At 43.4% G+C, this 22,210-nt stretch overlaps 1 protein-coding gene and 1 long non-coding RNA gene across 2 annotated transcripts in view; one reads left to right on the top strand and one right to left on the bottom strand.

The window, feature by feature from the left end:
* LOC111867881 overlaps positions 1–16,573 on the top strand; it is a 189,522-nt gene extending 172,949 nt beyond the window's left edge. Inside the window, exons 3-4 of the long non-coding RNA XR_002843414.2 lie at positions 8,376–8,429; positions 16,541–16,573. This is a non-coding gene — a long non-coding RNA (uncharacterized LOC111867881). The remainder of the gene's footprint in view (positions 1–8,375; positions 8,430–16,540) is intronic.
* Positions 16,574–18,784: 2,211 nt separating this feature from the next.
* The window catches only part of LOC111867874 (calcium-binding protein P-like), a 28,616-nt gene continuing 25,190 nt past the window's right edge, over positions 18,785–22,210 (bottom strand). Inside the window, exon 6 of the mRNA XM_023858077.2 lies at positions 18,785–21,368. The gene's annotated coding sequence lies outside the window, so the exon portion shown is untranslated. The remainder of the gene's footprint in view (positions 21,369–22,210) is intronic.

Here is a 22,210-nt window from a genome sequence, read left to right on the forward strand (position 1 = left end):
GTCAGGAGGCTTCACAGATTCAAACCGTCACAACTGTTAACCAGATTTGCTATCTAATTTTGTAAAGACTTGCTATTTTAATTTTGTAAAACAATTAACTAATTGACTATAATTAGTTAAATTACATATAGAACGAGTTCATTGGAACACGTTCTTCATGTTAAATTACATTTATATCTATACTCATCATAACTAGTACTTATTATCCATAATAGCTGGATAGATTGTATAATAAATTGGAGAAATAAAAAAAAAAAAGAATGGCTGTTCCGCCACCCCTCTGGTTTAGCCTGTCAGTTCCGTACGTTATGTAGTTCGGACACTTAAATTTCGTGGATGGCTGTAAGTGGGTTTCACTTATTAGTGCTATCGGTATGTTATTGGCTTCCAGGTAATTTGTAAACTCGTATTTTTTCGATTTATTTCCCCTACAATTCCAGAATAATATGTCGGTGTGAGAGAAGGACTTACCCATTATGTGGAAGACCCAGGAGGTTGACTAGGAAGTTACTGAATATGACCGGGAGGGCGCTCTCATTTGGGTGCTGCATAAATTGCAGGAGCATGACTGACATCGTTTGCAGAAGGCACTGAAAGGAAAACTTTGGGTTGAAAGCCCGAATACAATTGACAAATTCCCTAGTTTGATGTTCGGTGTATGAGTAACCTAGTCTCTATCTGGGAGGCTGATGGCCGTGCTGATGCATGCTATCTGCCGACTGCAATAAATTTTGATCAGAAGAATTGTAACTGTGTTGTAACTTATTGTGAGAACCATGCGAAACACACAGATCCAGTCCGAACCTCACAGGAAACATTACGTCGTCGCTACAAAGCCCAACCGCTTAATGCTGTTTAGGGAAACAGACGCCGTTGATTGAAAAGAGAGAGAGAGAGAAGAAGTGGTGGTCGTAGTGAGAGACACTACATGGGGGGGCGGGGGAAGAAACTATACTATATCTCCGATTTTGAAGGTTCCCAGGCAGTGCCCGCTTGTCCTTCTGGTAAAGATGGAGCATATGATCGGATTTTTGTTTGTTTGTTTTTGCTAACGTTGGGAGGGCTATATTAAGGCGAAATTTTGATGTTAACAATGGGAGGGCTGCATGTGAGGCATGCAGTGCAACGTGGAATTGGGTACCAACTCAGCATTTGCTCTAGTACCGAGGAAAACCACGGAAAACCTTGGTCGAGCTGGCCGGTCTCAGGACCTTCCGGATACAAACTGACTTCTAGCCAGCAGTCCGGCTTAAATACGCGAACCCTAACATTAGACCCTGTGTGTCCTGTTCCTTTATTTCAAAAGTTTACATTTGTTTTTCTACAGTTTTTTTTTTTNTTTTTTGCATACTTTGGATGAGCAGCAAACATTTGTGTATCACATTTGTAAAGGGTTTGAACTGTTCAAGTATTAATAAATTTAAATCACTGTTCTGGAGGGGCAAAGGGTTGTTGCTCGTCCAATGACAAAATTTTATGATTACAATTCTTTTTTTTTTATCACATCTTCTTCTCTTGTCCAGCATAGGTGTGGTGATTGGTCGATGTGGCCGCGGGCGTACTGGGCATTTAGGGAGTTGCAATCATCCGGTTACCTGTAAAGAGATCTTAAAGCTGATTATCTTGCAAGCAGGGATAAGGGACGCAGATGTTTATCACCAGTGGGATCGTAGTGTCCTAGTGCCTGAATCTGACTGTTTTCGCTGGTTACCGATTTCTGGTACAATGTCCTCGCTAACCTCTTGAAATGACTTTTAATTGATGACATTCCCGTCTGTTCATGTAAGGTTGTAATTGGTGTTACCCTCGGCAATTTTGTTATTATCCTGAGGACTTTATTTTGAAATGTCTGTAATTTATTTATGTGAGTGTTGGCAGCATAGCCCCACGCGGGGGAGGCATATGACAATATGGAACGGAGGAGTGATTTATAAATTACCAACGCTAAATTAATGTCAATTGTGGAGGATTTATTTAATATAGGATACAGTTGTCTGAGTCTGTAATTAGCTTTGCGCAAAATACAGGATATGTGGGTACGGTAGGTTAATTTTGAGTCAAGTGTAACACCAAGATACTTCGTTTCCTTAGTCCAAGATATGGTTTTGTTAAAAATCTTTACTTGATGCTTACTGCAGCCCTGATGTCGCAGTCGTTTAGAAAAGAGTGTAATTGTGCACTTTTTTGCATTAATATGTATTCTCCACTTCCGGAACCATGGTTCTAAGAGGCGTATGGCAGAGTTTAACTTTCTGACTGCTATATCTATGCTGCCTGACCGAACACTAATATTCGTGTCATCAGCATAGACCGATATGGCTATGTTGGAGTCATTTTCAATTGAAGGAATGTCATTAATATAAATATTGAAGAGTGTGGGTCCAAGTAAGCTGCCCTGAGGCACTCCGGCCTGAATGNCACTATCGGACTCTACGCTCACTGGGGACCGGAGCGCGTGTTTAGGTTTTATGGTTAAAATGGTTGGTTTTTCTAATGGTTTATTTTTTTCGGCTTTATTTCTATTTACTTTTCTGGGTTTCTTTATGGTTGTATTTAGGGCTGCGGGGCCTCCAACGTCCATAACCCTCTTAATGCCTAGGGGGTCCAATCTAATGACCTTGGACTTCACCATGCTGGCAGCTACGGTTTACTCACCAACACCGAGCGTACCAGGGAAGTGATAATACTATTTGGAACGGGGTATAAGTTAAAAGTTAAAAGGAACTGAACCAAGAACAGTTGCATCATCCGATGACAGCAGTAACCTCCGACAAGCAGGCGGGCCGAAGCCCACCTGAACTTACTCCTACAAGCTAGCGCTGATGTACCGATGTTGCCACACTGGTTATGGGTGGAATGTAAGGATTATAAAGGATCCTCAGCGTTCGTTGGCACCGTTAGGTTTCAACTGAGGCAGTACCGCCGGGAACACAAGCGTAAGCCGGAATCCTCTTCTTTCTTCTCTTTGTCTGCAACATACGGGGCTGGTTATTCAGAACCGTAAGCTGTTCGATGTCTTGGAGCTCCCGCGCTGGGCCAAGAGAACAGGCCTGGGTTGGGTATGCGACCTTCCTGTCTGAAGTCTCTCCGACAACTGCCGTTGATTGTGGGAACCATACGGAACACACAGATCCAGTCCGTACTTCACAGGAAACATTACGTCACCATTACATATCCCAACCGGTTAATGCTGTTTAGGGAAACAGGTGCTGTTTATTGTGAGAACCATGCGGAACACACAGATCCAGTCCGTATCTCATAGGAAATATTACGTCACCGTTACAAAGCCAAAGCGGTTAATGCTGTTTAAGGAAACAGGCGCTGTTTATTATGAGAACCATTCGGAACTCACAGATATGCTGTGTGAGCAGAATGCAATGTTTTGTGATGTTACAGTTTTGCTCGGAATTCTTAGAGTACACACATAAAATGTAATGTTAGCAATTTAGCAGATTAACAGTACGTAGAGACTTGTACAGAATAGAGGAGAGCATAAGTTGCAACACCTAAATTTTGAAACTATACTTCGTGTCTTGTCGTCGAAGAGCCTTCACATTTATCCCTGCAATAATTACTTCCGAGGTAATTATCTGGTCTCATTATAAGCGATAATTTCAGCCTGATAACTCTGTCTCTGTTCAGTTGACTGCCTACTCTCAAGTGTGTGAGTTCGAAGTTCGGTTTCCTCATAACCTCGATACTTCCATACACACTAACTTGCACTTATGTCCCTGTCAAGAAGTGACGTGGCAGAATCCTGTCTGTAGAAACTGGCAGTGCCCTGGCAGTGCCCTGGCAGTGCCCTGGCATGTGACATCGTGTAGTTTGGTCGATAGTGCCAGACGGTGTTTGGATAATCAGTAATACGGATGTTACCTGATATAATTCGAATGATGAATTTAAGGAGGATGGGGTGAGCATGTAGCATGCATAGGGAAGAAGAGGAATGCATATGAGGTTTTTGTGGGGAAGACAGAATTATAGAGACCACCAAGACAACCAAAATATAGGTTGGAGGATAATATTGTGGCGTATGGGCCCATTGCTAAGCAACGTCTCGGTAAATTCTTTCCCGTGGGAGCCAAAGCTCGCAAAAATAAGACGTCTGTTGCTAGGCAACGGATCAGTAAAACAATACGGGGTAATAGAAGACAGTGTTTTCCGTGGGGTCCGCCGCGATGCTATATAACAGGAAGTTCCAAGAGAACAGTTAATTGTCAAAATTTGAGTGAGTTCGGTTGAAGAAGAGTACATTTGAGTGAATTGCCAAGAATTGGGCCAAGTTCTGGAGATGGCAGTGGAAGGCGAAAAAGAATAAATGGCAAGAAAGGAAATCCATTTTGAAAAGGAGACTTCATGTCTGACTTGAAGTTACAGTGAGACTGTAATAAATCTGTTGCCAGGATACGACTAGTGAAGACTGAGAACTTCAGTGCGTTTGTAGCGGTGAACTGTAAAGTGTATAAATCAGCGATAGCTCTGTAATTACTTGTAGTCACGAATTGGATGAATAAGGTGTCAGTAAATCCAATCTTCCAATCCAAAATCCGTCTTATAAGTTACGCAACAAACCTATACGTGACAATATTAAGATAGATAGAATGAGGTGGTACGGACTGGATTGATCTAGCTGAGGATAGGGACCGGTGGAGGGCTTCTATAAACACGGTAATGATACTTCGGGTTCCATAAAACATTGGGAAATTCTTGAGTAGCTGAGCGACAGGTGGCTTCTCAAGAAGGGCTCAGTTCCAAGGAGTTAGAAAGATTGGTCTTAAGGAAATGGGTTGTGATAATGGAGATGGATGAAACTGGCACCGAGTCTTGTTCAATGGCAGGCTTTTGTATTAGCATTGCGAAACCTTCGGGTTCTGCTACCGGGGAGTTTAGATTCGGTTAGTGCTGAGGTGAAGCGTTCTGGGCATGAATATGAGCAATTTCGACCTAGTGCTGAGATCAAGAGTGGTAGGGCTATACCTCCATTTCCCCATACTTCTTAATGGCGTGGTGCTCAAGGATCGCTTTTCTCCTTAGTTGGTGAACGCTATACATTCTGAACGCAGGAACGCTCTCGGCTGTTGTTAAGCGGCCTGCGAATTTCGAGTTTCTGGGCACTTTCCAGTTTGAGGGTTAGTTTCCCCGTGTTCAGTGGGCTGTGTGCCAGTCACCGCACGTCTTCTCTTGGGTGTAGCTGAGCACTTCACAATTTATGTAACAGCCTCGAACAAGAATGTGTATGTTTTTTGTTTATTTCGTGGTTTGGGGTGAGACTGAGTCCACTTGGTACGTCGGCCACTAACTGGCCTGTTGTACCAGCCCCGGATGATAGATTATTATGGAGCAATCGGTGGAATGAGAATTGGCAGGGGAAACGAAGTACACGGCGACGTGCACCATCTTCTCAAATGCGATGGCATATAATTGGGCGGGGGGGGGGGGACTTCGTAGACGTGGCGGATGAAAATACTGTCTCCTTCATGGTCGGGGGAAAAAAAAGCTTGTATCAGACCACATACACAGCCCCCAGCATATAGCATTCTCCCATAATTGCAGCATTAAAGAACAGGTAAAATTATCCCTGTAACAGGCCGTCAAGGTCCATATGGTTGTGAGACGTTGAGTTTCCCATATTTTCTAGAAAATCGATTCACAGTTGAAGATGAGCTTGTCAGCTTTACAGGCCGGCCGGCTGCCCTTTACCCCCAGGAATATTCTTTGAACTCATTTCTGTTACAGGCTGAGTCAACCCCAGGGACATATTGCGGCTGGGAGTATTAGGCCAATTGAAAAAAATCAAGTGATCTCATCAGGAATGAAACCTGCTACCTTCCGGTTGCTTTATGCCCATTTGTAAGTAAGTCTGTCTGTATGCATGAAATGAGTTGAGAATTGTTAAACATATTTGCTCTAAATTTGGAATTTGATATTTTGTTTAAAGTTCGTCGACGTCTTCCAAATTTGGCTGAAATCGGACAGCAATAACGCGCACTTGAGTGAAGCCTTAACATGCGTTTCTGCTCTCGTGTCTGATGCGTGACTCGCTAAATGTTTAACGGACCGATAATTTCTTCGAAAAAATCATTGGAGAAAAAATAACTCTCTTTATATAGGATACATTTTTTCCGTGATCTACACGGTTTCCAACGTGAATACACTCCGGGAATTGTTAATCAGTGTGTAAATTTCTTAACTTTCTTATGTGACAATCATTGTCACGTATTTGGGATTGTGACTTTAGGTGGGTGTGGACTGGATTTTGGATTTACTGACCACTTGTTTACACCACTCCTAAAATTACAGCGCCACTGCTGATCTCCAAAATTCCAAGTCACGACAGCACCCTCTAAACCGTTCCCTGGCAAAGGCTTCTAACAGTGGAGATTCTTCAGCTTCCCGCGCTCATTTCATTACTGTCTGGCTAATACCCAGCAACTGAGCTCACCCAGCAGAGTCAGAGTCAGAGTTAATGTACGACTGGCGGTTTACCGCCGATCAGTTCGTCTTCGCGAAAAGCCCTTTGAGCCTCACGACCAGAGATATGTTGATATGAGCGGTTACTTAGAGATAGCTCGTATATCGTTGACGTGTTTATCGGCCGTTACCAAGCAACGCATGTTCCTTCTCGCTATCGCTGCATAGCTACAATATTGTAAAATTACGATATAACGTAAACCCCAGACTGCAGTTGTTGTCATAACCTGGAGTTNAAGTGTATATTTCGCGCATATAACATGTTATTGAAAATTCTTCCTTTTTCACTACACACAAGTCCTCTGTCAATACAGGCTTTACAGAGCAGCTGACTTATATATCTTATGCTACAACGGCAGCTTAGTCATTTGAACGGTCGTAAGCTTGACCACCCATAAGCGGCCGTAGCCTCACTCACTGTTATGTAGCCTCGGGGAGGACTCCATAAAAACCACGTCCATTACCTAGCAATGGATGTCTACTGTTGTNTTACTTAGAGATAGCTCGTATATCGTTGACGTGTTTATCGGCCGTTACCAAGCAACGCATGTTCCTTCTCGCTATCGCTGCATAGCTACAATATTGTAAAATTACGATATAACGTAAACCCCAGACTGCAGTTGTTGTCATAACCTGGAGTTTTACGGGAGCTTTTCCATCTGTTGGAAACATCTTGACATTTCTATGTCCTAGCTTAGCATGGAGCCATAAATTGCTGAGTTAACTGGTGTTGTAATCTCAAAAGATTTCTCTTGTTGGTGAGGTTGGTCACCCTGGCTCTCGCGGTTATCTGAATGTCATGACACGAAGAGAAAGGTGCTTGGTCACAAAACAATGCGAGTACGGAGGTTATATTCAAATATCACACAAAATGCAATTCGTAGAACAAGGTGAACACAGTTACAGAGTGGAGGACAGTTAGTGGCAAATTCTTATTACATCTGAGGATTTCGTTTTGAAACGATATTGAAACAGGCCCAGTGCTCTAAGCGCACAGTGTCAGGAAATGGCTGCGGTATGAATTCCTGCGTCACAGCGGACGCTCCCTCGCTTAACCACGCCTCTCTTCTCCGCGTGCCTTATTGTAACGGTGCATACTGCTGCCGTGCAGTCCGATACAATTATTGTGGACCTCCACTTCACAACGTATACTCACCACTGCATGTCATCATCAGTTGGGCGAAGAATATTCACATCACACAGAAACTGCGATATTGTAAGGCAGATCTATTTATTTATGTTCAACGTCCCTGTCGAGCGTCTCAGGTTCGACCCTGCTTGAATTATATAAACTGGAGTATACTACGGGAATTAAAACGATCAGGTTGGCACAGAGATAAAGATGCCGTACTATCCTGGTATTATTTGTCCGAAGTGATAGGGTAAACCCACTAAAATATCTCTGTTATGATAGCCGGATCCTCTCCGAGGTACGAACCGAGATCCTTCAACATATGTCTAGATTACGCGTTAGTGTAGTTGGTTGAGGCATTACGCTACAAGCCGGAAGGTCGCGGGTTCGATTCCTGATGAGGTCATTGGATTTTTCGATTGACCTAATCCTTCTAGCAGCCCTGTGGCCCTGGTGCCAACTCAATCTCTAAAATAAGTGAGTACCAGGAATCTTCTGAGAGGTAAAGGGCGGCTGGCGCGTAAGGCTGACATCCTCACTGCCATCTGTGAGCCGAATGTCTAGAAAATGTGGGAGCCTCGACGTCTCACAACCCTATGGGCCTCCACAGCCTGTTACAGGGATAGCTTTATCTTTTACATTTTTTTTACTATGTAAGAAATCACAGACATGTTGTCGTTGCATTCTGTGGTTATGGTTGTGGTGTGTTGTTTTTGTTGTACTTAATGTCCTTTTTCTGACAGTGCTCTCTGCGACCTTGTTGTGCTTGCAGTGTTGGACTGGTGGACATAGCTCAACCACAATCTCAGACGCAGTGACCACCTACGTGAGTACATTTTTATGTAATAATATTTATTTATTTTGTTCTTATGTACTTATCTATGTATATATGTGAACTGTTGAGTTTCTTTTTAATATGTGTCCGTCCCCTAAGGATGGGCTCGTGAGCCCGAAACCTTTCGGCGTATTAATAACAAGAGAAATAAGCCAGGTACACCAGACAGGCTTTTCATGCTGGACTCTGATACGGGCAGTACATAAAGGCGCACCCACATTACTCGTGCTCGTGCGACTCGCTATGCTCGCGAGTAACGTGAACGATATGACAAGTCACGAGACAAGCAGATTTAAAATTTTTAATTTAAAAACTATAGCCAGTAAATTAAAATACGACTACAGCCTATACACACTACGAGTAAATATACGGATCCTCACGCGCCGAAGCCCGGCGAGCAACTGAAGTAGTGTGGACGAAGATTTACGAGCACAAGTAAAAGCCAGACGAGTCTCCCGACGAGCACAAGCCTGGCGAGCACGAGCACGAGTAATGTGGAAGCGCCTTGTCAAAAGAAGTAACCCTTCTTTCTCTGTCCGGCTGCCTGTCTGTTTGTGGCGTATATCAGCGCCTGAACGTTATGCAGCCTGCAGTAGTTCGTTACCTGGGGCTTCTTCAGTTTCATTGGCCCACAATGAAGTTGGATTTACTTATCGTCGTAATTGGTTAATCAGGGTGCACGATAAGTTCAGTAAACTGGAAAGATCGCCTTTGATAAGTCCTAGTGTAGCCTGCATCTCTCCTCATTCGTTTTCTGTAATTTTCGTTCGAAATTTGCTTTTCCCTCGTAAATATTTGGCGAGTTTCGGTACGGATGGACACAGAAACCAATGCAAATCTTCGTGCAGTGTGCGTTACTGTTGGTCGGACAGAGATCAAATGGAACATATCGAAGTGTTTTAGTAGAATATAGGATTTAAGGTTCTGACACCGGTGGTTATGAAGAGTTCTGCCTTGTGGGATATAACTCCATGTAAAAGGAAAAGTTGGCCCTGTGCTTAACTAATTAACAACTACACCATGAAGGCGTATGAGGAGTGGATGTATAGATCGTATTTTCTTTACCTCGGCATTAGTTGGAGGTAAGTGGTCAGCTTCACGCCCTGGCCGCTTTACCTCCGGGGAAGAGCCCCCAGTACCCATTGGATAGGAGGCTGGGCGGGCACCAGAACAGTTTTGGAGAAAATTCTTGACCCTACCGGGTCTCGAACTCCGACCCCTCGGTCGTCCAGCCCGTGGCCAGTCGCTATACCGACTAAGCTATAATACCATATAGTGTTTTGAAAGTGAGCCGACGTTTCGGAGGGACATGTAGCCAAGCAAGAAGCCAGCGCGAAAGCAGGTAAAATGTTAGTAGAATTCTCCAGTTTGGCGGTTCTGGAACTGAGACATGCACACATGCACACGCTTTCAGCTTTCTGCTATAGACGGGCCAAGGTATGTGAATATATTTTCGCTTGTAGGGGGGTACGCGTGACGAAATGACGGGTTCTAGTTCTGATGATTGGATTTATTAACAGCAAAGAAACGCCGCACTCCCATTGTTGGCTTGCGTATATTCGGTCCCGAGGTGTTTCGCGGTCAGTTGCCTAACAACGCTGTGTGCATCCACGTTACAATATTTTCTTTTAGTTGAAGCCGTTTTGTGTTTTGTTTCGTGTTTCTCTTTTGTTGAATGAATGTACGGCATAGCCAAGTAACCATACTTCAGAGCGCGGAATGGTAGGTTCACTGCTGACTGATGAATTGAAAGACATTTGGAATCCAGAAGACTTTTTTCCTTGGCTCTACAGCTCCAGTGGGCCTAGGCCTACCTCCATGAACTTATCCGTTCACTTCGGTTTTTCTAGATTTTACACATTCTGTAGGACTCCTTGGGTGGGTGATCAGCTCGTCGGAAGGTCTCTACCTGTACACAAACACAGAAAAACCCGCAAACGCAAACTAAACATCCGTGCCCTGAGTGGGATTCGAACCCACGATCCCGGTTTCCAAGCGAGCGAAGACAGTACATGCTTTAGACCGCTTGGCTACCGTGGCCGGCTCAGACGTCTTTTTAAAGTTTTTTATAACGTTCTTAATTTTTAGCCAACTTTCCATATTTAAAGAAATATAAGTAGACTTATGACCTTTGCTGTTTGTGTATCTCACCATCGATTTCTTGAATGACTGAACCAATCTTTATGAAACTTGGTATATATATCATGCCACCTGTGTTCATCTCAACGGCGCAATTCATAAATCCTTCTCGTCAGTATTACCAACATTACAGCTTCTATAATTCCTGAGACAAAACCTTACTTAATAGTGCTTGAATGGCTCTACCAATATTCATGAACCTTGGTATGTTTTTCATGCCACCTAAGGCCATCTAAGCGGTCAGTAATACCAACACTGCATGCAGCCTGTCCTATATTACAGCAACTCTCGCCTACCCACGGTGCAACCCGTTCTCACTGACGAGGCTCTGGTCAGAGCTTTGCCGCTTTAAATTGCAATATTATATTTAAGCGTCCTGTTACAATCACACAGTATATGAGACAAACTCCGTCTTAAGTGCAACAATTTAATTGTAGTTCTTTATTTTTTTCCTTTCTCTACACGTATTAAAGATAGGCAGCGGCACACGCACAGAGAGCCTACACAGAACAATACCTGAACAGCGGTAAAACAAGAAGTGGCCGCTGCAGCACTATTTACATAGGGCGAGTACCCCGAGAAATTTTAATTTTTAAAATTTGGAAAAAGAAAAAGAACGGAAAATTTAAAGATATTTTAATTGGAATTGAAGTTTTAAAAAGTGCCAATTTTGGAAATCAAATTGACGTGTGTAGGTTAACAAAGATTTTATACATACATACAATTGGAAAGACTGGTGATTTAAATTTTAAACTACGGGCAGTGTAGCAGCTACGTAAGAACACACACCTGATGATGGCCATTTAGGGCCGAAACATGTAGTGTAGAGGAAGGAAAGAAAAAGAACTACAATTAAATTGTTGCACTTAAGACGGAGTTTGTCTCATATATTGCTTTAAATTGGTTCAGTACATGCGCAGTCCATATTATGTAACAATGGTGTTTATATTATTCCTTTCTTGACCTATACATAAAATGTTCCCCACATTTAGTGCCAAATATTCTAAGTATGTTGAATGTAAAATGGATGGATATATTTTCCTGGAATTTAATTTCTTATGTAAGATTTGAGGCTTTCACGGCGGTGACTATGAAGAAAGCAGTCTTCTGGGATATGTCGCCGTGTAGATCTTGGGTGAACCGACGTTTCGGAGTTCGAGTTCGACCCGACATTACTCTGTGAGCACTTGCTCGCACCGGTTCCTCGCTTGCGGATTTTCTTCTTTTTTCTTCTACTCTGAAGATGGAGGCGATACGTTCCTCCGAAACGTCTGTTAACACAATATCTACACGGCGCCACATCCCAGAAGACTGCTTTCTTCTTGATTTCTTATGTTTGTAATTCCCGGCCGATGAATTTGTATTCTGTTTTGGCAACTGAAGAGTCGTGAGCCAATCTAGGCAATACAGTGGAGTTTGTCTGGAGAAAATGAAAACAGAAAAGTCTCCGTACTTACAGTGTCACAGCCTACATTAAGATTAAAAATATTTATAATTCCTCTCCGATACAAGTCTGTTATTTCATTGCAGCCAAAATAACGCGCTCCGTATGGTACGTCGAGTTTCTGTTTAAGGTCCTTCACAGGATGATGATTGCTGTCAGCGTTTATAAGGAAATTATTGCCTCCATCTTCATGGTTTTCTAAAAACTGGCAGTTGATGCAGTTCCTAACACTTTCCATTTACCAATCTCCTTAAACTGCAGATTCATCTCTTCCAGAATAGCCAAGTGTTCATAACCGACATATCTCTTGCATAGCGCTAGAAGTGTCAGATATGTAAGCAGAGGTGGCTCAGTCGGTAGGGAGCGTCGCGATATGCTCACGGGTCCTACCCGTCTGTATGGAGTGTTGTATAATGAGGTAAGATCGACGTGGCTTTGGAAAGTGGGAACCGTGGTGAAAGTGGCGAGTGTGTGTCGCCTGGTTGAGGCGTGGCGTTAGCGCTCGCTACGACGTTTCGGATACGTCTGGGGTCACCGGAACGGATTTGTGTCGGTCCGAGGGGCAACCACAAAAACCGCCCGCAAATATACAGCGGCGTGTTCAAGGTGTTTTGAGGTCTGACGTTTTCACAGCCGTGTGCTGGCCGACGTGACACCATGCCTGTTGGTTACAGTGGTACCACCGTTATGGGAAATGTTCTTTCTGTGTGCTCAGGAGAGAAGATGTAAAAAACGGGTACATACGAGAACAGAATGCGCGGTGTCACGTTGCAGAAATTAGGGAACAACTGCAGTGCACCTGTATGTGATTCTCAAAACAAACAGCGGCTGTTTCCCGTAACAGCATTAACCCGTTGGGTTTTATAGCGAAGACGTAATGTATCTCTGTGAGGTACGGGCTGGGTCTGTGTTTTCCGTATGGTTCTCAGAATAAAGAGCGGCTGTTCCCTTAACCAGTATTAACGGGTTGGGCTTTGTAGAGGAGACGTAATGTGTTTCCTGTGATGTACGGACTGGATCTGTGTTTCGTATGGATCTCACAATAAACATCGAGTGTTTCCATAAACAGCATTAACGGATTTATCTTTATGAGAGAGACGGAATATGTTTTCTCCGAAAATGAATTAAATTATCATTATTTAAACGAATTTGAAGCTTCAACCAACTGGTGAAGGGGGCTTCCCCTTGGTTTCCTCAGTCACTGATAAATTTGGTACGCAAATTGAACTGCATATTTCACATGCAGTTTCCCCTCCATAATTTTAACGTAGCAATGTCACCCTCACAATATTAAATGAAAGCCCCTCCAACGTTAATATCAAAATTCTGATCAATTAGTTACTACAGGATTCTGACGATGGTGTATAACACACAGAGATATTGGGTTTTCGGACTTTATTCATCGTCCTGGTTTTTCTTAGTTATCTTAAAACCATGACGATGGAAAAAGTCCGAGAACCCAATATCTCTGAAAATTCTGATCGTTCGCAATAAATTCCCTGCTCATTTATCTCTCCTCAACTCACAACGGATTTCACTTACCAACGCTTTACCTTCCTCTGTTTCCAACGCCTTACCTCTCTCTCAAACGTAGAAACTATCGGAAGTACGAGACGGCACTGCTAGGGAATTTTCGAAACAGAAGAATTTTTCTGTCATCCCTTCAAATCTCTTTTACTACTCCTTCCCGCCCCGTCTTCTTCCTCTTCTTAAAGTATGAATGTAACATCTGACGAGATGAATTCCTGTTTTGAAGTTAACATTCACTGCTGCATCCGACGTCATATAGAAATTACCAATTAGCGCCGTATTCCATGTAGAATGACTGGCCGTCCATGAACACAAAAGCAGCATCGGAACAGCTGTTAACGTAACGGCCAGGGCAATTGGCGGCCGGTCGCTGCCGTGCCGTGCCGAACTGAGCCAAGCCATCTTGGGAGCTAAAGGTCTCGTTTCTCTGTAACTGGAGGCGACAGGCGGAGAAGCGTGAGACCTCGTGACGTTCCGATGCGCAGCGGGAGCAAACGGAAGCCAGAAAAAATATTCTGTGATTTATCTGTGTGGTAACTTGTTGCTAAACGCTACAGCGTCGAGAGCTGTATAGGGAAAGCTGACATTCATAAAATAATTGTCGCATGTATGAACGACTCTGGAGGGGGTTTGGATTGGATAACCACTTTAACGCACAACTCGTAATGACACTTAATTATAGCGTTATTGCTAATTTCCAGACTTCCACAAATCACTAGCACACACACTAAATCATTTCCATCCTACTATGTCTTTATTAGTAGTTGCCTGGTAGCGGCTTTAACAGTGGCTATTTCACTGCTTCCGGACTCAAGTATTCTCTGAATAGCGGCCCCCTTCCAGCTGAACTATTCTTCAGTCAGGGTCAGTCAGCCAGTCAGACTGGAGGTTTATCGCCACGCTTCGTCTTGACGACAAGCTCCTTGAGACTCACTACCAGTAATTTTATTTTACAACTAAACACTTGCGCTTATAGTCCTTATGTAACATCCTTTCTGACGAAAGGCTGAATTTGTAGTTTATAGTTGCTTCTGGTTCTCGTCAGCGCAGTTATTCTGAGATCCAAATCCCGCGGGACTCATGACCACAGTTTACTGTCTCAGATTCGAGACTCCCGAAACCTGGATGGCCAGGTTCCCGTCTTTATATCCCACAGGAACAGGGTTGCACAGTTATACTCCCCCCACCCCCCTGAACTGAGTCCTGTGTTACGATCGACTGTCAGTCGGCCAGTCTGGCTTGGAACAAAGCGCCCATGTGGGCTTAAGAACAGATTTTTATTATTGTTAGACAGTTGCGGGTTTGTTGATTTGGGGCGCCCTCTCTAAAGAGAGGACGTGTCTGTCGTTTAGATGCTGCTGGTCCTCGCCAGAGCAGTCATTTTCGGATCCGAGTTCCGTTGTACTCGTGACCGTATTTTATTGCCTCAGATTCGAGGCTTCCCTTTACGTCGCCTCTTATGACTCGCAGGGCTACGGTGGAGGTATTCGACCCCGCCTCCACACGGGGTCCACCTCTGTTGTTGCATGCGTATCCTTTACCACGAGAGCTTGTTCACCAAACCGTCTCCTAGAAACGGATTATATTTGTTATCTCGCTGTCGTTGCGTAGTAACGGCTCTACACGTGGATCTATACATCCACTCCTCTATACGTCTTCATGGCATAGTGCTTAATTAATTAAGGTGCTCCACTGACACCATCTTACTGCAAGTAGCATAACAATTTGTGCAGATGTCTCTCGCTACAAGAAAAGCGGCGGACAGTATCGACATCTGTACGTAATGCTGTGTACTCTTACGCTCAACGATTTGGACGCCGAAGAGTTCTGTGGATAGCTGCAAGATGGCAGTGGGAGGCTGATATTGTAACTGTTTCCGCCGCTGCTGGACATGATGTGTTATTACTCTGAAGCCGATGTTTGTTGCAGTTTGTTGTTACATGTGTTCACTCAAGAAGATAAACAGTCAGTATTGTGTAACTTCCAAAGTGCCAACCCATTCAGATTCTAAATCCCCTGTTCCGCTTTATGCAGTTTGGTTTATTTCATATTTGGGGCGAAACTAATAAAAGCCGGTTCGTGTCTTCACGAAAATACACAACATCCATGTAAGATTTGAGGCTTTCACGGCGGTGACTGTGAAGAAAGCAGTCTTCTGGGATTTGGCACCGTGTATATGTGGTGTTAACCGACGTTTCGGAGGAACGTATCGCCTCCATCTTCAGGATAGAAGAAAACATATAAGAAATCTGCAAGCGAAGAGACCGTGAGAACCGGTAAAAGCAGACTGCTCCTCCGAAACGTCGGTTAACACCACATATACACGGTGCCAAATCCCAGAAGACTGCTTTCTTCACAGTCACCGCCGTGAAAGCCTCAAATCTTACATGNAACATCCAGTTCACCAATACAAGCTGTTTGTTCCGACAGTGACGTAATGTTTGTTTAACGCAAAATAATTCGGTGTGCATGGGTTTCGGTACTTATCAATTTCTGACCAGTGTAGCAACCCCCCCCCCACCTCCACCTCACCTGACCCCAGTTACATACGTCGGGTCACGGAATTTTTCCCTTACAGGGGAATTATGAAACAAGACCATATAAATTACGTAGGAGCGGGTAGGCATAGCGATAGTTCGGTAGGTACCTCGTAATTTTCCTCAGAACCTCCTGGAAAACTGCGAGATAGTGCATACATCACAGGCAATATAACCACATGAAGAACGCAAACTGGCAAACAGCACATGGAAATGTGCGCAGTACAATCCAAATAGACACGGCAACATAAAGCAAAACGAGAAAATATATGTATCTTCTGACACGTAACTGCATTTTAATTCCAATTATAATATTTCAATATTTTTAGAATTTTAGTTTCAATACAATTTATAACATGAGGGCGTTACGTAAACGACTTACCTGTACAACCTGCTCCCAGAATGCGAACGGCCAGTTTATGGAGGTAATTTAATTTTCTTTAATTCTCTAGGTGGGGGCTGGAGTCCAGCTGGGTCCACTCGGCCCGTCGGCCACTGACTGGCCTGTTGTACCTGCCCCGGGTGATTATGATGATGGAGAATTTGGTGGAATGAAGATTGGCAGGGGAAACCGAAGTACTCAGAGAAAACGTGCCCCAGCGCTATTTTCTCCACCACAAATCCCACTTAACCAGACCCGGGCTCGAACCCGGGAAGCCAGCGACTAACCGCGTGACCCAAGTTTAGGGAGGTATCGCTTCATCTCGCTTCAGCTTCTTAATCTTTGAGGGTCGGTAGGACTCCTTGGACGGAGATCGGCCCGTCGCAAGGATAGGGAGGCATAGCAGATAGAAATGTGAGTGACTGTAAAGACTGTATGTACTTGGTCATAATAAGCCGAAACGTGGTACATGCAAACTTGCGGTGTGTTTACACCAGAACAGCGTCAACTGGGTCATATATGACGCTACAGTGTGTAGCATTTCTGACCAGTGAATCGATCGAGATTACTCGAACTACCACCAGAGTGCAGACGTTGTCACGTGACGTGTTATGGAAACATTGGGGAATCCCTGTGCTGCTGCTCCTTGTGTACCGCTGGTACTGAGTTCAGATTTACATGCGTAACATATCCTATGTATGAGGGTAATACAACATCGTTAAATAATATATTATATATGCATTTAAACGTTTTTAAATTTATTTCAGTATGTAATTTTCCTGTCTGTTTCTCATTTCCTACCACAGACAACACCCAAAGATATTGTCGTGTGTTTCCTATGTAACACAACGAATAACTTCCACGTAGGTCTCCAATTCAGCGAATATTTATTCAACACTCTTATCCACACATAAGTACTATTATCATCCACTTATAACGTTTCTTACAATTCTGTTATAGTTTCTTCCTGCACCATTAATCTCGGTGAAGTCTTCTATTCCCTTTGTCGGATGCGAGCTTGCTTCTGCTCTAGTCAGTGCTACACTAAGAACTGACTGGTCAAGTCGAAGTCAAAGTTAAAGTCACATTGCGACTGACGGTCGGTCAGTCTGTCTGTCTTCACTGGTCCCTTGTCGAAGCTCGGCTTTTATAACCTCTGCTATTGCTATGCAATGAACCTTCTCATTCAACGCTTCGAACAATTCGTTTCCTTTCATCTCCTACGAAACGCGTTTGTTGTCCCAGACATTCCCGGGCAACGGTCCACTGTTATAGCGTTTGTCGCTGTGGGAACTCTCCACGTGTTTGTTGTAACCGTGGAGACTCACTGTTGGCTGTTAACTTCCTACTGTAGCCGTAAGATAGCATGAAATTCGCTCAACCCTTACCAATATGTGCGGTAGCCACGGCTGGTAAAGCGATGTGCATGTGTGGTAGAGTTTCTGAGTGCGATTCCAGTCCTCATTCCAAATATTTTATTAATTATTCAATTATACTCTTATTTGTATTTGGGTGTTGTTGCATGTTGTAATGCTGACAAAGATAGCAACCACAGTCTGGACAGAGAAGCAGGGAACTTAAATCTGTAAATAAATAAATAAAACACAGTTTACGCTAGAGTTTAATTGGTACGTCACGTAGTGCGTAATACGAAACAAGGCATTACATTCACTCTTTTAGAGTGTTTACAAGTGTTTCAAAGCCCCCATATGGGCGGCCTGTAGTAGTGACGAGCATTAGATTACGTAAAGTAAATAGATCTGAAGTGTTTGCTGCAAGCTAAACGTCTGTATGCTGCTGGGGTTGTTATGGGCTCACTTTGAGTCACGTGCGTGTCAAAGAGTTTTCAGGTTTCTTATGGGAAGCTTAACACGTGACAGGATCAGCGGGCACCGAAAACATATCCTCTAGCATTTCTTTGTCATTTCTGAGTGCACTTGTTGTAGCAGATGTGAAGAGAGAGAGTTATTAATACTAAGCATCGAAAAATCGAGCATTAAACACCTTTATGTATGAAAGTAATATAAAACAATATATAAAGATCCAGTTCGTACCTCACAGGAAACACACCGCGTCTCCGCTACAAAGCCCAAGCGGTTAATGCTGTTTAGGGAAACAGCTGCTGTTTACTGTGAGAACCATACGGATCTCACAGAACCAGTCCGTACATCACAGGAAACACATTACGTCTCCGCTACAAAGCCGAACCGGTTAATGCTGTTCAGGGAAAGAGTCGCTGTTTATTGTGAAAATCATACGGAACATAGATCCAGTCCGTACCTCACAGGAAATATATTACGTCACCGTTACAAAGCCCAACTAGTTAATGCTGTTTAGGGAAACAGTCGCTGTTTGTTGTGAGACTCATACGGAACACATAATAAATACAACGTTTGGGCGGAATGGAAAGCCTTGATACGTTAAAGGCAGGTGGTACATAAAGTTACCACTGTAGCTAATTATCCATTTACATTTGAAAGAAACGAGAGAGGTTCATGAAAGATAAATATTGCAATTTTTTAGCTTTCTATCTTCTCTCGAATAGTGTTCGCGACGTTGCGGAGGAACAGGTTCTTATCTCATGAAGATAGAGGCAGCATATAACTCCGAGACGCCGACAGCGCTGCCCGTATCCTTTGCAAGGTAGAATCGACGTGAAGGCAACATTTTTCGGCGGTAAGATGTGTTATATTACAGTTTTTCTAAAGCAGTGCGTTCTGATTTAAGTACATTTGTTTGCAGTGTAAGAAATCGGTAAGAAATCAGGCAAACCTTTGAAACGGAATGAATTCAGCTCTAAGGAAATATTTAATATTAAATAGTACATATATTCCAACATTATTATACCTACTCGAATTGTAAGTTATGAAATAAATCTGTGATTACATATGTTATGGGGCATGTAGGGTTTAATATATTTTCCCGAATATCACCGTATCCCATAGCGATGCATCCTACTAGACATGGGGATTATAATCTTTCAAACATAAATTTATACAGGGTGATCCAATTAAAGAACACTCCAAAACGTAACGTGGCTCTTTATGTTTGCATGTGTCTCTCTCGAAACGTCGTCAGTAGGAACGATGTGTGTTTTCATCGCGGTAGTTTGGAAATTCCGACACAGTTTGCGAAAAAGAAGCACATTTTGTGTTTTTATGACGTTCATCCCTCTTTTTGTATCTCTTTAAGTGAATCAGCCATGTTTTGAAAGAATATCTTTGTCGTAGTTCCCACGTCTCTCACTTAAGTAGCTTTTTTCTGTTTAATATAATGGGGCCTGTGGGCGCAGCGCGACTACAGAGCAAATGCGGCCCTTTGTAGTGTGAGGGAGCTGTAAGGGGGATGTTCTGTCGGTGGGGGCGGCGGAATTCCCGCAGCGTGGACGTGGGGTTACACTGAACTGTCAGAACAGAACTGGACATGCACGTCGAAATGTCATCACAAGAGTGAAGGAAACCAACAGGACATTGACACAACGCCGAGTTAATTCGTTTTTTATTTTGTTTACTCAGAATATCTCTCCTAAATAAATTTAGTTTTAATAAATTTCAAAATAACTATTCTCAGTTTTACTGTAAGTCAGTGAGCAAAATAACAATCGATAAATGACTTTCACGAGAACAGTCGCCATTTATGTTGGACAAGAAATCGACCATGTGATAAACATACTCTGATGGAAAGTTGCTGTTTAACGTTAGAGAAACAGGTTGTATATATTGTAGCCACTGCACTTTCAAGGGTTAATACGGATTGCTACTGAACACAGATTTTTTTAACCGAAAATTGTCCCTCGAAATCGGATTCGTGACAAGGTCTGCTGGATCTTGGAACATGTGTAATTCTGAATTATGGGAAACTGTTGCTGTTTACACTGTTTTGGTGTCACATTCTGCTTCTTCCAGTTCGCGAAACTCCCACAACATAGCAAATCACATGCATTGTGGTCATGCATGTTGTGACACCGGATGAAAGGTATCCAAAATAAAGAAAAAAACTTATATCTCAAAATCTAATTGCCATAAACATATCCGGTTTATGTCATCGGAAAGGAAAACTCTGGAAGTTTTCTTCTTTCATACCCAGCTTACGCGCATGCGCAGCTGGTGACCTGCGGCGAGTTCAGTCACGATGCCGACACTGCAGGAACAGTTTCAAAGAGTGTTGTTTCTAGCAGAGTTGCAGTCTCGTGTCAGAACGCAAAATGGACGCCATCCTCCCACACGGAAAAGCATTCGTTTCTGGGGTAACACACTGAGGAATACAGGTAGTCTGTTTCGTGTAAAATCTACTAGAAAGACACAGACCTCTGAAGAAAATGTCAATCGCATTAGAGAGGCATTGCGGTGAAGCCCGCACAAACCAGTTCGCGCTACTCCATCACCTTAAAGCCCGCCTAGGGGTCGCTGTGGCTACGGTAACACCAAACATGCTTCAAGCAACGGGGAACGAGGTCGAATATCGTCTGGATATTTCAAAATATCAAGGGAGCCCACACTGAAATTTATTGAGAAATTTACATATCCTGGAAAAACTCTGATACTTTTCCTTTGTATTGGTGTAACCCATAAATATGTATAACAAATGCTTTCTGAGATATAATTATTTTATTTTGGATACCTTTCATCTGGACACCCTGTATGTATGTATATATATATATAGTTCGCTATATAAATTTGTAGAGGTGCCGCCATCTTTGTAACACGTGTGTTGTGCTTGAACTGGTTAGCCACTGCAACAATATGAAATGCAGTCTTCGCGTACGTCTGTGTCGTTTCTTCCCACCGATGCGGCGTTCAGATTCACTACCGAAACGTCCAAGTCCTGTAGGATGCAGAGCTGCGTGTAGCCACGACAGATGGTGTTAGTATCGTTATGGCCTTCATCCGGCTTCGCGTCTGCGGAGAGAGAAAAGAAACTGTTAGAGCCTGGCTTCAGTCACAGGGAAGCTGCAGTAATAGTCACGCGCAGTGAGAGAGGCACCTGTGCTTCTGTTCATATTATAGGCTCAGTGTTTGCGAAAAAGAACAGGAGGTATTTTATTCGTTTCTGTATAGTAGGTTTCTCGAGGTGCCCCCTTCAATGTTGTCGTTGCTTGAAAATTTTAGTTGTAATTTTGACTGTTCTTTCAGATTAATAGTTACGGTTTTCTGTCGCTGTCTCTTATTAAGGACAATATAGGCTGAGGGTCCGCCGGTCACGGTAGCCGAACGGTCTAAGGCATGTACTGTCTTCGCCCGCTTGGAAACCGGGATCGTGAGTTCGAATCCCACTCAGAGCATGGATGTTTAGTTTGTGTGTGTGCGTTTTTCTGCGACATGACCTGATATACCAGGGCCGTTTCTGGGCAGCGGATCGGTTAACACGTTCCCGCATCGACACGAACATAAGAGTGACAGCAGTGGAGGAACTGTGTTTACTGTGTGGTCCGTGCCGAAATGCTTTAAACAAGGAACAAGTTTACAGCTTAGTTTTGTTCAGGAGCCTGTGAAGAAAGGACTTGGGCCTGAGGCAGAGGAATATCCATTGTTGGAACCGTTACCAAGAAACGTCTACTAACATGCTGAAAACACTAGACTGTGTGCTGTAATGAACTGTAAGGTGTGGAAATAGGAAGAATGTTATAGTTGCATGTAGTTACGACCTGTAAGTGCTCAATAAATCTATTCACCAACCCAAACCCCGTCTATAATCATTCACACACGTGGCAATACGAAAGTTTGGTGGGTACCCCTGAAAA

The sequence above is a fragment of the Cryptotermes secundus genome, unplaced genomic scaffold (genome assembly GCF_002891405.2).
Source record: "Cryptotermes secundus unplaced genomic scaffold, Csec_1.0 scaffold91, whole genome shotgun sequence".
NCBI classification, from domain to species: domain Eukaryota; kingdom Metazoa; phylum Arthropoda; class Insecta; order Blattodea; family Kalotermitidae; genus Cryptotermes; species Cryptotermes secundus.